Here is a 16,485-nt window from a genome sequence, read left to right as displayed (position 1 = left end):
ATATGGAGGGCACAGCAGGGACATTATTACTATATGGAGGGCACAGAAGGGACATTATTACTATATGGAGGGCACAGCAGGGGGGCATTATCACTATATGGAGGGCACAGCAGGGGGGCATTATCACTATATGGAGGGCATCCTAGTTTGAACACCCCTAGCAAAAGCCTTGTACTGTAAGAAACAGTGTAGTAATGAAGGTGTATATTTGAGTTTTACCACAAAAGGTCACTGTATGTATATTGGTAACTGTTGCACAGCTGTAGTCATGTAAGGGTTATTGTTTTGTTTGTGATCTGCACACCAATGAGAGTTACTCTTCTCTTCTACTTATCTCTGTTCTCCTTTCTTCTCACTTCATCACTCACAGGAGCTGTTACATACACCCTGTAGAAAGTTGTCACATGGGGAGAGGAAGTGTAGACCCACACTTAGTCAGTTCTTTTCTGTTTCCCAGTGGAGCAAGACACACAGATCAGGCATCCCTGCTAAGTTAGCAAGGAGCCTGGCTCTGCCAGGTTCTCTGCCCGGGACAGACCAGCTGTAGTGTTACCCTTATGAAGAACACAGAGACTTTCTTTAAAACAACACTTATCCTCAAGATGCAGTGCTAAACACCTAAAGAGAGTACAAGTTAGAGATTACCCCAACCCACGCCGTGAACAACTTAAATACAGTGCAGGACAGTATCCTAAGGTAGAGGAGTTTATCCGGATTGAGAAAAGCAGCTAAGAGCCTACAAACTCTATCTCGCAATGCAGGTGACACCAGGACACCCTCGGACACTTTGCTCTACTCAGGTAACTAGGACTGGGGCCTGTGTCACCCTGCTAGGACAGGTACCTCAACACTGCAGGGCAAAAGGTGGTATAGCAACAAAGGTTGAAATACGGGCACAAGGATTCGTCTTTCAAGTATTCTCTACAAGTCTTCTTCTAAAAGTATCGGCAGAGCAAAGTACTACAATGGGGGCATTATTACTATATGGAGGGCACAACAGGAGACATTATTACTATGGGATTACACCAGGGGGCATTATTACTATGGGGGTGCACAGCAGGGGGCATTATTACTATATGGGGGCACAGCAGGGTACATTATCACTATATGGGGGCATAGCAAGGGGCATTTTTACTATATGGGGGCACAACAGGGAGCATTATTACTATATAGGGGCAGAGCAGGATACATTATTACTATGGGGGCCACAGTAGGGGGCATTATTACTATGGAAGCACAGCAGGGGTACATTATTACTATGGAAGCACAGCAGGAGTACATTATATAAAGGGAACAGCAGGGGGCATTATTACTATATGGAGGGCACAGCAGGAGGCATTACTACTATGAGGGCACAGTAGGAGGCATTATTACTATGGGAGAACAGCAGAGGGCATCATTACTATATGTGGGCACAGTAGGGGGCACTATTACTATATGGGGCACAGCAGGGGGACATTATTACTATATGAGGGCACAGCAGGAGGCATTATTACTATATGGAAGCACAGCAGGGGACATTATTACTATGTGGGGTGCACAGCAGGGGGCATTGTTACTTTGGGGGTGCACAGAAGGGGACATTATTACTATGGGGGCACAGCAGAGAGCATTATGACTTTTGGGGGATGTTAGTGCTACCAGTGACTAAATACAATGTTGCCAGTACTTAGATACATTGCTGTCAGTGCTTAGATACAGTGCTACCAGTGCTTAGATACAGTCCTGTCAGTGCTTAGATACAGTGCTGCCAGTGCTTAGATACAGTGCTGCCAATGTCTAGATAGAGTGCTGCCAGTTCTTAGATACAGTCCTGTCAGTGCTTAGATACAGTCCTGTCAGTGCTTAGATACAGTGCTGCCAGTGCTTAGATACATTGCTGTCAGTGCTTAGATACATTGCTGTCAGTGCTTAGATACAGTGCTGCCAGTTCTCAGATACAGTCCTGTCAGTGCTTAGATACAGTTACTGTAGAAAATGTGCACCCGGTGCTGAGATTTTATATCCATCTGTTAGTCTGATCTCTGTCTGATCAGGGAATGTGCACAGTCTGTAAAAAAGAGTTAAAGAGCCCGAGTGCCATGTGGCCATGTGTCATGGAAATCCCCCCCCCCCCCCCCCCATCACCAACAGCAGATGCGGAGGGCCCCATAAATGTTCATCTGAGACACCATCCATTGTCAACCACTTGTTTGTTCCTGCACTGCCCCAATGTCACCCAGGGTTGTGTCCATGGAGCCTGTACAGTGGAGGCAGTGGAGGGACAGTATTGCCTATAGGCCTTTATAATGCTCATGTCTTTCTCACTTGCTGTCAGTGAATGGAACAGCCATTGTTTAACTGGTAACACTTCAGTAATGTGACACAGCCACAACATGCAGGTGCAGATCAGCTAATTAATCCGTTTTTAATAACCTAATCTGTAGATCAATTATTTTCTGGACAATGTGATTAAACTGGTTATCCAGTATAAAATGTTAAAAAAAGCTACTTTTTTTTTTTTGTTGCAAAAACAGCACCACCCTGTCCTCAGTATGGTATTACAATTCAGCTGCATTACAGTCATGGAATTGAGCTGCAAAACCCCACACCCAAACATGCTGTTTATGCAAGAAAGTAGCTGTGTTTTTGTTTTTTTTCCCACCTTCAAATCCTGGATAACCCCTTTAACTAGAATAGTTTTCCTGCACCCACCACTAGGGGCAGTGTGTGCCAGTTATACTTCAAGCCCACTTATGGTAGGTATTATGCTCCCTCAGTGGCAGCTGCAGGCAGCCAAAATATTGGGGGGAATATTGAGGTGTTTGTACCAGTTTTGTGGCACATTTTCTTTTTTTTCTGGCCTTTTTATATATTTATAATGCATTTACTTCTGTATATATTTTTTTCAACTTTTCGCCATACCCATTTTTATAAGCCTGGATAACCTTATTACCCTGTGGTCTGTGACCATTGTATAATCAAAGGGAACTTTCTTGTCGGGTCACTGGGTTTCCCAGACCTGATCAGACACTAGGAAAGCATCCATCCCTGGAAACCTAGTAAGGATTACAGGTTAATCCATATACCAGGTCTCACCACTAGGGGTGCAAAAAGGAATTATAAAACCCCACAGCAAAACTTAAAGTGGTTGTGTTCACCCAAATTTTTTTTCTTTCAAATGAGCTGGTGCTAGAAAGTGCCAGAGATTTGTAATTTACTTCTATAAAAAAATCTTGTCTTCCAGTACTTATCAGCTGCTGTATGTCCTCAAGGAAGTGGTGTATTCTGACACACTGCTCTCTGCTGCCACCTCTGTCCATGTCAGGAACTCCCATACTCATACCCCCCTGTTAGAAGGGTCTATTGACAATAAACTAGGAACCCTGGCCATCAGCTGTAATACTTGGGGGGAAAACTGGTAGCAAGTGTTCAAATTCTCTGCAGCGCCACCACAGGGGGAACGAAGTACTACATGTTGGTCATTTACATCAATAGGTTTTCCAGAGTGAGTGACACACTCTGTGCTCTATACACTGACCAGGAGATGAGGATCCTGAACAATGATTCCGTGTATTAAAAATGGGGCAAAACAGGATGGGGAAATAGAAGATATTATAATGGTAAAGGTAATTATTATTATTATTATTATTATTATTATTATTACTATTATTATTAATAATAATAATAATAATAATAATAATAATAATAATAATAGCTATTGTTGTTGCTTTTATTTATATATATATGTTGATTATCTTATATTATTGTGATCATTAGCCATAACATTATTTCACATATTTATTGCTTATTATTATACCTTATTCCCCAGCTTTGGGCTTTGTTCACACATAGTATTTCCGTCAGTCTTTTTTTAATCAAAACCAGGAAAGGGTTGAAACCACAGAACCTGGACAAATGGATCCATTATAATAACATAGTGCCGGCTCTTTGGCTCTTACCACCAGGACCAATATAAATGAATCCCTTCTCCTGACCCATGTCAGCGCTATATAAATAATTGCTAATGCACCATGTATATAAATGGCAGCAATCAGCAGTAACAATAGATTTTCCCTCCGGTCTATAGACAGTCTATCTATCTCCTTTCCTAACAACCTGAATCTGCAGTGAAAAAAAAAAAAAGCTGCATGCAAGAATGAGAGTCCCCGGTGGGCAGCGTCAGAGCCGGCCATTTGTTTCTGATTTATTTAATATAGGCTGCTTGAATGAACCGTCTTTATCTCTCAGTCACAGTTTTGCCATCATCAGAGTGTGAATAGCAATCAGCTCCTTCAATGGGCTCATATGCATAGTGATGTTTATAGGACCCCGCTTACACTCTCCCCAGAGGACACTTTGCTGCTGTGTCCTTTGTGCAAAAATGAGAATCTATGGAGGCAATAGAGGCAGCGCTGGGAGGAGAGACACATCGATTACAGCCAAGAAAATGCAGCCAGCCGTCTCCCAGGAGCCCCGCTCCCCATTAATTGAATTAAGAAGAAGCTATTTTATCGTTTAAACAGAGATTGGAATATTTAAGCCCCCTGTGATTTCCTATGGATTGTTCCCGAACGGAGAGAAAATCGCCGACAGTAGGAAAAGTATAGAACACGACGAAAGGGAACATAACAGAACGATAGAAGGAGGAAGAAGGGAAAATAAATCCAAGTATAGAACACGGCGAAAGGGAACATAACAGAACGATAGAAGGAGGAAGAAGGGAAAATAAATCCAAGTATAGAAGACGGCGAAGGGGAATATAACAGAACGATAGAAGGAGGAAGAAGGGAAAATAAATCCAAGTATAGAAGACGGCGAAGGGGAATATAACAGAACGATAGAAGGAGGAAGAAGGGAAAATAAATCCAAGTATAGAACATGGCGAAAGGGAATATAACAGAACTATAGAAGGAGGAAGAAGGGAAAATAAATCCAAGTATAGAACACGACGAAAGGGAATATAACAGAACGATAGAAGGAGGAAGAAGGGAAATAAAATGGGAAATGATAGATAGCTATAATAATTTGTTCCATTGTTACAGCTCTTCTGACCAGGCTGTGACCTTGCGCCAAATAACAGGAGAATATGGCGCTATTAGTTATCAGCAGGAATGTGGGCTGTCATGTGGCCATTAGACTATAAGGGAGACTTTATTGCTTTCTGTGGTTCCCCACACAATTATAGTGCCCCTTGTTTGTCCCCATACAGGAATGGTTCCCCTTATAGTAATAGTGCACCCATACACAGTGGAAGTCTTCCGGTATTGCTGACAACGTTGTGCCCTCAACATAGTAATTATGCCCCTTAGTGTGCCCGCTAAGTAATGTTCCTATGTTCCCCCACTTAGTATTACTGCCCCCATTTAGCATTGGTGCCCTCTGAGTGCCCCTACTCAATATTGGTACCCCTCTGTGCTTTGATGCAGTACTGGTGGCCAGTAACGGATTATAATAGGTCCGTTTCGGGCGATAGCCCGGGGCCCTGAGCTCCTGAGGGGCCCACGGTCCCCCAAACAATAGGACGGACACCCGACACTGTGGGACAGAAGGCGGTTAGGTGAGATACATAAAGTAGAGACATCTATTGGCAAAACTTAGGTACAACTTCATTACAACTTTTACTTTGAGTACAGGTTTTTGCAAGGGGTGTATAGACCAGTAACACCCGTGGTGGGACACCATATATATGCACTCCAGCAATCCTATACAGTACTTTACAGTATGGGAGATGGTGGTGCACTGACTGTACTACTACTGTGCTGTATATGCACTCCAGCAGTCTTATACAGTACAGGATGGGAGATGGTGGTGCACTGACTGTACTACTACTGTGCTGTATATGCACTCCAGCAGTCTTATACAGTACAGGATGGGAGATGGTGGTGCACTGACTGTACTGTATATGTGGTGCACCCCTGGAGCGCTCGACCAGTCACTTGTCAGATGGTGCTGTGTGACGCCACTACTGTGGTGGTTGGTCGGAGTATAGCTCAGCCGGTTATTGTACTGTTGTGACGCCAGTGACGGTTGAGCACACAGGTATGAAGGCACACCTGCTTGGATTTAAGGATGACTGGCTATACCCTTTCCCCTGTGGTCGGTGACCTGCCGGGCTGTGAGGGGGTCCAGAGTGGAGCTGTGACCCACCCGGATTATCGGTACTGCCACCCACAGAAAGGGGAGACGACCCAAGGATGGAATAGTGACGGTGTAACTGCTGTGTAGGTGCCGGAACAATAATCACTGAGTCCTGTTACCATAAATAAAATCTTCTTTACTCTAGAAATACTTGATACAGCGGCAGTTAAAGGACAACTCCGGCGAAAATTTTTTTTGGCTTATTTAACACACATTACAAAGTTATATAACTTTGTAATGTGGTTAAATACCCGGTCTGGCCCCCTTCCCCCACTTTCCGACCCCCGACCCCCCACCCCGGAAGTTAAAGAATATATACATTACCTATTACGGTCGTCACGGTCCTCTTCTCTGGTGTCGGGTGATGTCAGAGCTGGGGGCGGTCCGGGTCTTCTTCCTCCTCGGCGTCTTCATTGAGAGTGAATGGGAGAGAAAAGGCTGCTGGTGCACATGCGCACCAGCAGCCTTTTCATTGGCTGGAGCGCATCACATGGCTTCCAGCTTGCTCAGCCCTGATTGGCTGAGCTTGCTGGAAGCCATGTGATGCGCTCCAGCCAATGAAAAGGCTGCCGGTGCGCAAGCGCGCTGGCAGCCTTTTCTCTCTCATGGACCCGGAAGAAGGAGACATCGCTGGACGGCGGACACAGGTGACGGTGAGGCGGACGGCGGCCGAATGGAGTGGCGATCGTCACCGGAGGGATGGTGAGTATGGTGTCTGTGTGTGTCTGTGTTTTTTTTTTGGGGGGGGGTCCCGCCGGAGTTGTCCTTTAATATACTTCTGACTAAACCAGACACAATCTGCGTTAAGAGCTTTTGGAGCAGGAGAGCTGTGCTGATTTGCTTACGTGCTGAGAAGTAGAGTGAGTTTAGAGCAGTAGAGAGGAGTTTGTGCTGAGAGTCAGAACCGAGGGTAGAAGTGTGCTCTGCCGGAACTTTAGAAGAAAAAGAAGTAGAATACTTGAAAGTAGAAGACTACTTGTGCCCGTGTTTCAACCTTTGTTGCCGCTGTACCACCTGTTGCCCTACAGTGTTGGATTACCCGTCCTGCTAGGCTGACACAAGCCCCAGACCTTGTTACCTAAGTTAAGCAAGGGGGCTAAATTACCTGCTTACACCTGCCCTGCGATGTAGGCTTTTAGCAACTTTGCTCTATCCAGATCAGTTCCTCTTGTTTCAGGATACTGTCCTGCACTTTTAGAGATGTTTACGGCGTGGATTGGAGTGATCTCTGACATGTCCTCTCGAGTGGTTTAGCACTACATAACTAGAATAAGGGTTGCTTTAGGAAGAAAATCTCTGCGTCTCCTATGTGTGTCCATCTACTACCACATTCCAGACTAGACTAGACTGGTGGGGGAACTGGCAGAGCCAGAGCCCAGCTGAACTACAGCAGGGACTATTTTGTCTTGCGTCCTCTCTCCACCAAGACTTGGATAAGACTCCTCAGTGTAGGTGTGTATTTCCTCTCCCCATGTGACAACTTCTTACAGGGTGTGTAATTCCTCCTGTGAGTGGTGGAGAAGAAAGTGCAGAGAAAGAAAGGAGAACAGAGATAGGTGAAGAAGAGAAAAGAACACTCTTTGGTACGCAGATAACAACCAAACAAAAACAGATACATAAAGTAGCGACATCTAGTGGCAAAACTTAGGTACAACTTCATTGCCACTTTTACTTGGAGTACAGGCTTTTGCAAAGGGTGTATAGACCAGTAACATCCGTGGTGGGACACCACATATATATGCACTCCAGCAATCCTATACAGTATGGGAGATGGTGGTGCACTGACTGTACTACTACTGTACTGTATATGCACTCCAGCAGTCTTATACAGTACAGGATGGGAGATGGTGGTGCACTGACTGTACTACTACTGTACTGTATATGCACTCCAGCAGTCTTATACAGAACAGGATGGGAGATGGTGGTGCACTGACTGTACTATTACTGTACTGTATATGCACTCCAGCAGTCTTATACAGAACAGGATGGGAGATGGTGGTGCACTCAGGGCCGCTTTAACCAGAGGGCACATGGTGCACGTGCACCGGGCCCACTGGTTAAAGGGGCCCCCCCGAGCAGGCCGGCCGTTGCTATGTGCGACCAATGCGGTCGCACAGGGCTCCAGCCACCAGCCTGTCAGGGGGGAACGCCATGGATTGGTAATCTACTTACCCCTCCATGGCGCCCCCTGCAGGGCCCCCCCGTCCGCTGCTGCGGCGGCGCTTCAGCGCTGCAGCAGCAGCGACACTGACAGAGAGAGAGCCATTGGCTCCCTCCCTGTCAGTCACTCTTGTGGCCGCACTTCCTGCGGTCACAAGAGGCCGCACTCTTCCTCTAGCGCCCGACGTCACTGGAGCGTCGGCGCGAGGGTAAGGGGAGTGCAGCCTCTTGTGACCGCAGGAAGGTGAGTAACAGTGTTTGTTTTTTTCAATGTTATATAGCAGCTATATACTATTGGGGAGCACAGGGGGCTATATACTATGGGGGAGAACAGGGGGCTATATACTATGGGGGAGCACAGGGGGCTATATACTATTGGGGAGCACAGGGGGCTATATACTATGGGGGAGCACAGGGGGCTATATACTATGGGGGAGAACGGGGGCTATATACTATTGGGGAGCACAGGGGGGCTATATACTATGGGGGAGAACGGGGGCTATATACTATTGGGGAGCACAGGGGGCTATATACTATGGGGGAGAACGGGGGCTATATACTATTGGGGAGCACAGGGGGGCTATATACTATGGGGGAGAATGGGGGCTATATACTATGGGGGAGAACGGGGGCTATATACTATTGGGGAGCACAGGGGGCTATATACTATGGGGGAGAATGGGGGCTATATACTATGGGGGAGCACAGGGGGCTATATACTATGGGGGAGAACGGGGGCTATATACTATTGGGGAGCACAGGGGGCTATATACTATGGGGGAGAACGGGGGCTATATACTATTGGGGAGCACAGGGGGCTATATACTATGGGGGAGCACAGGGGGCTATATACTATGGGGGAGCACAGGGGAGCTATATAATATGGGGGAGCACAGGGGGCTATATACTATGGGGGAGCACAGGGGAGCTTTATACTATTGGGGAGCACAGGGGAGCTATATACTATTGGGAAGCACAGGGGCTAAATACTATTGGGGAGCACAGGGGAGCTATATACTATGGGGGAGCACAGGGGAGCTATATACTATGGGGGAACACAGGGGAGCTATATACTATGGGGAGCACAGGGGGCTATATACTACTGGGGAGCACAGGGGGCTATATACTATGGGGGAGCACAGGGGGTTATATACTATTGGGGAGCACAGGTTAGCTATATACTATTGGGGAGCACAGGGGGCTATATACTATTGGGGAGCACAGGGGAGCTATATACTATCGGGGAGCACAGGGGTCTATATACTATGGGGGAGAGCACAGGGGGCTATTTACTATTGGGGAGAGCACAGGGGGGCTATATACTATTGAGGGGGAGCACAGGGGGGCTATATACTATTGGGGGAGAGCACAGGGGGGCTATATACTATTGTGGGAGAGCACAGGGGGGCTATATACTATTGGGGGAGAGCACAGGGGGCTATATACTATTGTGGGAGAGCACAGGGGGGGCTATATACTATTGTGGGAGAGCACAGGGGGGCTATATACTATTGTGGGAGAGCATAAGGGGGCTATATACTATTGGGGGAGAGCACAGGGGGGCTATATACTATTGTGGGAGAGCACAGGGGGCTATATACTACTGGGGAGAGTGCACAGGGGAGCTATATACTAATGGGGGAGAGCACAGGGGGGCTATATACTACTGGGGAGAGTGCACAGGAGGGCTATATACTAATGGGGGAGCGCACAGGAGGGCTGTATATAACTGGAGGAGCACATGAGGGTCTATATACTACAGGGACACCTTAAAACTATGGAGGCACAGAGGGGTGTAACTATGTAGGAGTACAGAGGGGTGTAACTACTGTATAGGGGTACAAGGGACCTAACTACTGTATGTGTTGAAGCCTAAAATATTTGTCTGGCAGATTCTGGAGAGAAGATTCACAGCCAGGCGAAGACTTCAAAGTGGCCCAGGCTGGATGGAGAGAAAAAGAAAAGGTGACAGACTCTGATCGGAGAAGACGCCCCCGGTGAGTCACTGGATGTAACTGCACTCTCTTATAGGGTTGTAGTGTTAGGGGTCATGATGTGGCGGTATTATGTAATGGTATCATTGGTGATATCTTTCTGTTTTGTTTAGTGCAGTTTTTATGTAATATGTAATCACTGAATGGTGGAAATCGTGTTATAAGGTAACTACTGTATGTATTGGGGCTCTTGATACAGTGTGGGGGCAAATTCAGTACATTATACAATGTGCCGAAAGGGAAGGGGGGGGCCCACTCTTGAGGGCTGTGCACTGGACCCACCAATGTATTAAAACGGCCCTGGGTGCACTGCTTGTACTACTACTGTACTGTATATGCACTCCATCAGTCTTATACAGTACAGGATGGGAGATGGTGGTGCACTGACTGTACTACTACTGTACTGTATATGCACTCCAGCAGTCTTATACAGTACAGGATGGGAGATGGTGGTGCACTGACTGTACTACTACTGTACTGTATATGCACTCCATCAGTCTTATACAGTACAGGATGGGAGATGGTGGTGCACTGACTGTACTACTACTGTACTGTATATGCACTCCATCAGTCTTATACAGTACAGGATGGGAGATGGTGGTGCACTGACTGTACTACTACTGTGCTGTATATGCACTCCAGCAGTCTTATACAGTACAGGATGGGAGATGGTGGTGCACTGACTGTACTACTACTGTGCTGTATATGCACTCCAGCAGTATTATACAGGATGGGAGATGGCGGTGCACTGACTGTACTACTACTGTACTGTATATGCACTCCAGCAGTATTATACAGGATGGGAGATGGTGGTGCACTGACTGTACTACTACTGTGCTGTATATGCACTCCAGCAGTATTATACAGGATGGGAGATGGTGGTGCACTGACTGTACTACTACTGTGCTGTATATGCATTCCAGCAGTCTTATACAGTACAGGATGGGAGATGGTGGTGCACTGACTGCACTACTACTGTGCTGTATATGCACTCCAGCAGTCTTATACAGTACTGTACAGGATGGGAGATGGTGGTGCACTGACTGTACTACTACTGTGCTGTATATGCACTCCAGCAATGTTATACAGCACAGGATGGGAGATGGTGGTGCACTGACTGTACTACTACTGTACTGTATATGCACTCCAGCAGTCTTATACAGTACAGGATGGGAGATGGTGGTGCACTGACTGTACTACTACTGTACTGTATATGCACTCCAGCAGTCTTATACAGTACAGGATGGGAGATGGTGGTGCACTGACTGTACTACTACTGTACTGTATATGCACTCCAGCAATCTTATACAGTACAGGATGGGAGATGGTGGTGCACTGCCTGTACTACTACTGTAATTCAGAATGTTTGAATCTGGTACCTGTCTAGTTCCATGAAATTGGTATTTTGAGTAAAAATAAATGATCCCCTATCCATATGATAGGAGGTAAGTGTTATATTGCTTATTATTGATATTATTAATTAAAAAAAGAAAGTAAAAAAATAAAATAAAAAAATAAATATATCCACACACACACACACACACACACACTATAACAGAGAGCAGGGGCCATATTGTGTCTGCGTTATCACAACTCACAGACATCAATGATCATCCTATAATTGGTTCAGTTTCCTATCCGCGGTTATCTGCAGGATCTAACAGGTTACAATCTATCTGTAAGCGATGATGGTGATGAACAGGCCTCCATCGGGGACCCGGGTGTCACGCATGATGAAGATGGGCTGAGAACTGTGCACACAAACACCCAGCACCCCCTCCCCGGGGACGGCGGCGGACAATGGGGGGCCGGCCAGTGAGGATTTGATTGTGTCACTTAATGTCTGGGAAAACACTTGCCCTTTAGCTGCTGGTGTGAATTGACTTCAAGGACAGTCCCAATGTAATGCCCTGGAGAGAATCCGGATCCTGAGAGCAGAGAACACCGAGAACCTCCAGGAGCTGATAATTAAAAATCCCCCCGATCCCACCCGGCCGTCCTGATCCTTCTCCTGATATCACAAATTGAGGGTAATAAATTCAATGACTTTGACAAATAACTTGTCACCGGGGATCACTTGACACAGAGTTTCTCAGCGGAAAGGGAAAAATAATGTGACACTCACTAAATAAACACAATGTCATTGGCTCCGACCCCCGGGGAATTCATCTCTGTCTGATTATCACTAGTTATTGGGTATTTTCTGTAGAATTCAGTATATAGTGAGGGAATAGGGCGATTCAGGTTTATATATTATCAGTAAGTAATAAGGATATAATCACCAGGTTCTGATGTCAGGGTTTGATCATTATACACAGATTACCTGTCAAATTGAAATAATAACAACTTTAAATGTCAAAAGTTTTGATTGATCAGGATCTGCGTGTTCCAACCCCAACTGATATCTAGAACAATTGGGGGGAGAAGTGTGGTGACCTCCTGCGGTGGTATGGAGGAGGTACGGCCGGTGGTGAAGTGTGACGCCAGCTCTATGGTGATTGGCCGATATACAGCCGGTCCCAGTGATGTTATGTCGTGACGCCAGTGCCGGTTAGGCAAACAGGTATGGTGGCACACCTGCTTTTTTTTTAAAGGGACGGTTATACCTTGTTCCCCTGTGGACAGTGACCTGCCAGGCTGTTGCACGGTCCCTTGGGTACTTATCACAGTGGCCCGGAGTGGAGTGATGAGCCACCCAGACTATTGACGAGGAATCACAGAGTCTCTTTATCATAAATAAAATCTGGTTTACTCTGAAGATACTTGTATGCAACAGGTCATAGAGCTTTGCATTGATATAAGACGCTATACTTGATAAGACACTTGATAGTTGAGGATCCAGATCTGCAGTGAGAGTATAGAGAGCGATACAGTCGTGCCGACTGGGTTGCGTGCTGAGAGGTGTAAAGAAGAATCAGAAGAGTAGAGAGGAGGATGTTGTGAGAGTCCCAACCCAAGTAGTACTGTGCTTTGCCAGGATGTCGGGGGTAGAAATAGAAGAATACTTGAGAAGAGAGAGAGAATACTTGTGCCCATGTTTTGACTCTTTCGTTTTTGCACCACCTATTGCCCTACCAGTGTCGGGGGACCCATCCTAGTGGATGACACAAGCCTCAGACCTTGTTACCTGGGATGAGCGGAATGCTGAGGGTTCCCTGCTTACACCCGCACTGCGAGATAGAATTCATAGGCCTCTAGCAACTTTGCTCTATCCGGATCAGTTCCTTTACTTGCTTTATGGATACTGTCCTGCACTGTGTCTCTCCTGGTCCACGGCGTGGGTTGAGATGATCTCTGACTTGTCCTCTCTAGTGAACATTTAACACTGCATAGTGTAGAGTGGAGTTACTTGCATGTGCCTGGGTCTGCTTCTAGACTGCACACTGAGACTGGGGACCTGGCAGAGGGCCAGGGCCCAACTGGACTGTGCATTCTGGCTTGTGTCCTTCCTCTACAGAGTCTAGCAATAAAAGACACGACACTTCCTCTACCCATGTGACTTCCTATCTACAGCCCCTGTAAGGTGTGCTGTGAGTGGGTAATGAGTGCGTAAGTGAGAAGTAAAGAGAGAAATGATAGGATAGAAGAAAAGTGTACTCTCATTGATGTATAGATCCATGTGACATATAAACAAACAATAACCCCTTTAATACTTCAGCTGTGCAATAACTGAGTACACATACTTACAATAGTGACATCTTGTGGCGAAACTCTGGCACTTCTACATCACCACTTACACTGGAAAAAGTACAGGCTTTTATGAAGGGTGTAACTAATAGCAACACCCGTGGTGGAACACCACAGGACAGCCTGGCTGAGCACTTCATTCCCCACTGTCTGAGATAGACAGTTCTTGGAGCTGCCGCACAGAGAGGGGAAAGGTGGAGTAAGGTAAGTGTTGAGTTTGTATTTTGCAGGGGGCTGATTCTAGGGTCTGTATTGTGCTGGGGGCCTTAATATGGAGCAGATACTCTGCAGGGGGGCTAATTCTGGGGTCTGTATAGTGCAGGGGGTCTTAAAAAGAACCAATCAGTACTATTACACATATAACTCTGTTAGTCGCTCCTAATAGATCTGCTAATGTGTTCTTTTACCATACCTCCTAGGGGTATATGGGAGAAAACGTTGCTGCAGGGAGAGAGGCCGTAACTAGTCATCCAGGCCATAACTAGTCACAACTTTCTGCCTATCAGCACGCTCTGCAGGGATGATTGACAGTCAAAGAGGCCCATTAGAAGCATCACTGCCTGTCAGTCATCCCTGCAGGGTGAAAGTGCAGGCTCAAAAAAGTTAAAGGGGTACTCTGGTGAAAATCTTTTTCTTTCGAATCAACTGTTTTCAGAAAGTTATATAGATTTGTCTATAAGTCTTCCCATACTTATCAGCTGCTGTATGTCCTGCAGAAAGTGGTGTATTCTCTCCAGTCTGACACACTGCTCTCTGCTGCCACCTCTGTCCATTTTAGGAACTGTCCAGAGCAGGAGAGGTTTTTTAATGGGGATTTGCTGCTGCTCTGGACAGTTCCTGACATGGACAGAGGTGGCAGCAGAGAGCACTGTGTCAGACTGGAAAGAATACACCACTTCCTGCAGGACATACAGCAGCTGATAGGTATTGGAAGACTTAAAGAGGTACTCCGGGCAGGATCGCCCAGGAGGGGGTCGAAATTGAAGCCGAAGGTCACTTACCTCCCCCGTTCCAGCGCCGGTGCCCGGAGTACCCCTTTAAATTACAAATCTGTATAACTTTCTGAAACCTGTTGATTTGAAAGAAAATGATTTTTGCCGGAGTACCCCTTTAAAAAATTGCCAATGATACCCCCCCCCTTCCTATGATTATATGTTATGGTCGTTGTGGGGGGGATTGGCGCAGCTTTCCGTGAGTCAGATCAGTTCCTTACCTCTGGATGGGCACACTTTGGTGACACACACATCCCAAACAAAACCCCCCATGTGTGAACAATCGCCCATTGCACAATTTGGATCCATATAGTAGTATAACGTCTTGTCGGATGGGGGAACCTGTGATCAGTCGCACAATGGGGAAGAAAGGTCCCCAGCGCCCGGCAGTGAACGCAACAAATGGCTTTGTGGATTAACAAGTGATCAGGGTGGGAGTTTATTGTAGGATTTCCATCATCCCGCCCCAGGGACCCATCTGTCATGGGGAGAAGGAAGAACATTAACATGTGTTTGTCTCTTTACGGGCTCCGCTCTATAAACCCAGCGGATAACCACCTGCTTAGGAATGGCTGCGATGAGACGGGTTTTCCTGGGTTACCAGTCACAGTATCATTGTACATAGGGAAGAAGACCCCTCACTGCTGGGTCCACTACATAACTGGGGTACAGCTCTGTGTTATTTAGAGAGTACAGAACGGGGATGGGGAACCTTCGGCCCTCCAGCTGTTGCGAAAATACAACTCCCATCATGCATGGACAGCAAATATACTGGTGTCAGAAAGTTATATAGATTTGTAATTTATTTCTATTTAAAAATCTCCAGTCTTCCAGTACTTATCAGCTGATGTATGTCCTGCCACCTCTGTCCATGTCAGGAACTGTCCAGAGCAGCAGCAAATCCCCATAGAAAACCTCTCCTGCTCTGAACAGTTCCTGACACGGACAGAGGTGGCAGCAGAGAGCACCGTGTCAGACTGGAAAGAATACACCACTTCCTGCGGGACATACAGCAGCTGATAAGTACTGGAAGACTGGAGATTCTTAAACAGAAGTCATTTACAACTCTCTAAAACTTTCTGACACTAGTTGATTTGAAGGGAAAAAAAATAGTTTTTGAGTACCCCTTTAAATTAATCCTAAATTATGCTTCAAAACCATAAAAACTATTATCTGTGGGGGGATATTGAAATAAAAAAGATTATTTTTTAAGTTGGAGATGGGAGGTGTATACAGAGCTGTGGGGGGCTCATTTGTGTAGTTTTTATTTGTCCCATTTTTGGATAGATTACTTTTTGTACACTTCTTGTTTTTTTCTGCTGTCACATGATCAGAATTACATTCTTTTTGTTTACACTGTTCACTGTGCATAATCAATAATGTTATATTTTAATAGTTTGAGAGAGTCTGTGTACAGCGATACTAAATTTTGTTGTTTTTTTTTTTTTTTTTGACAAATAGGAAAATGTTTAATATTTTTTTTTCTTTTTTTAAACTGTTTTAATTTTTTTTTTTTAACATTTTTAGTCCCC

This window comes from Dendropsophus ebraccatus, chromosome 8 (assembly GCF_027789765.1).
Source record: "Dendropsophus ebraccatus isolate aDenEbr1 chromosome 8, aDenEbr1.pat, whole genome shotgun sequence".
NCBI classification, from domain to species: domain Eukaryota; kingdom Metazoa; phylum Chordata; class Amphibia; order Anura; family Hylidae; genus Dendropsophus; species Dendropsophus ebraccatus.
Note: the sequence above shows the minus strand (reverse complement) of the source record.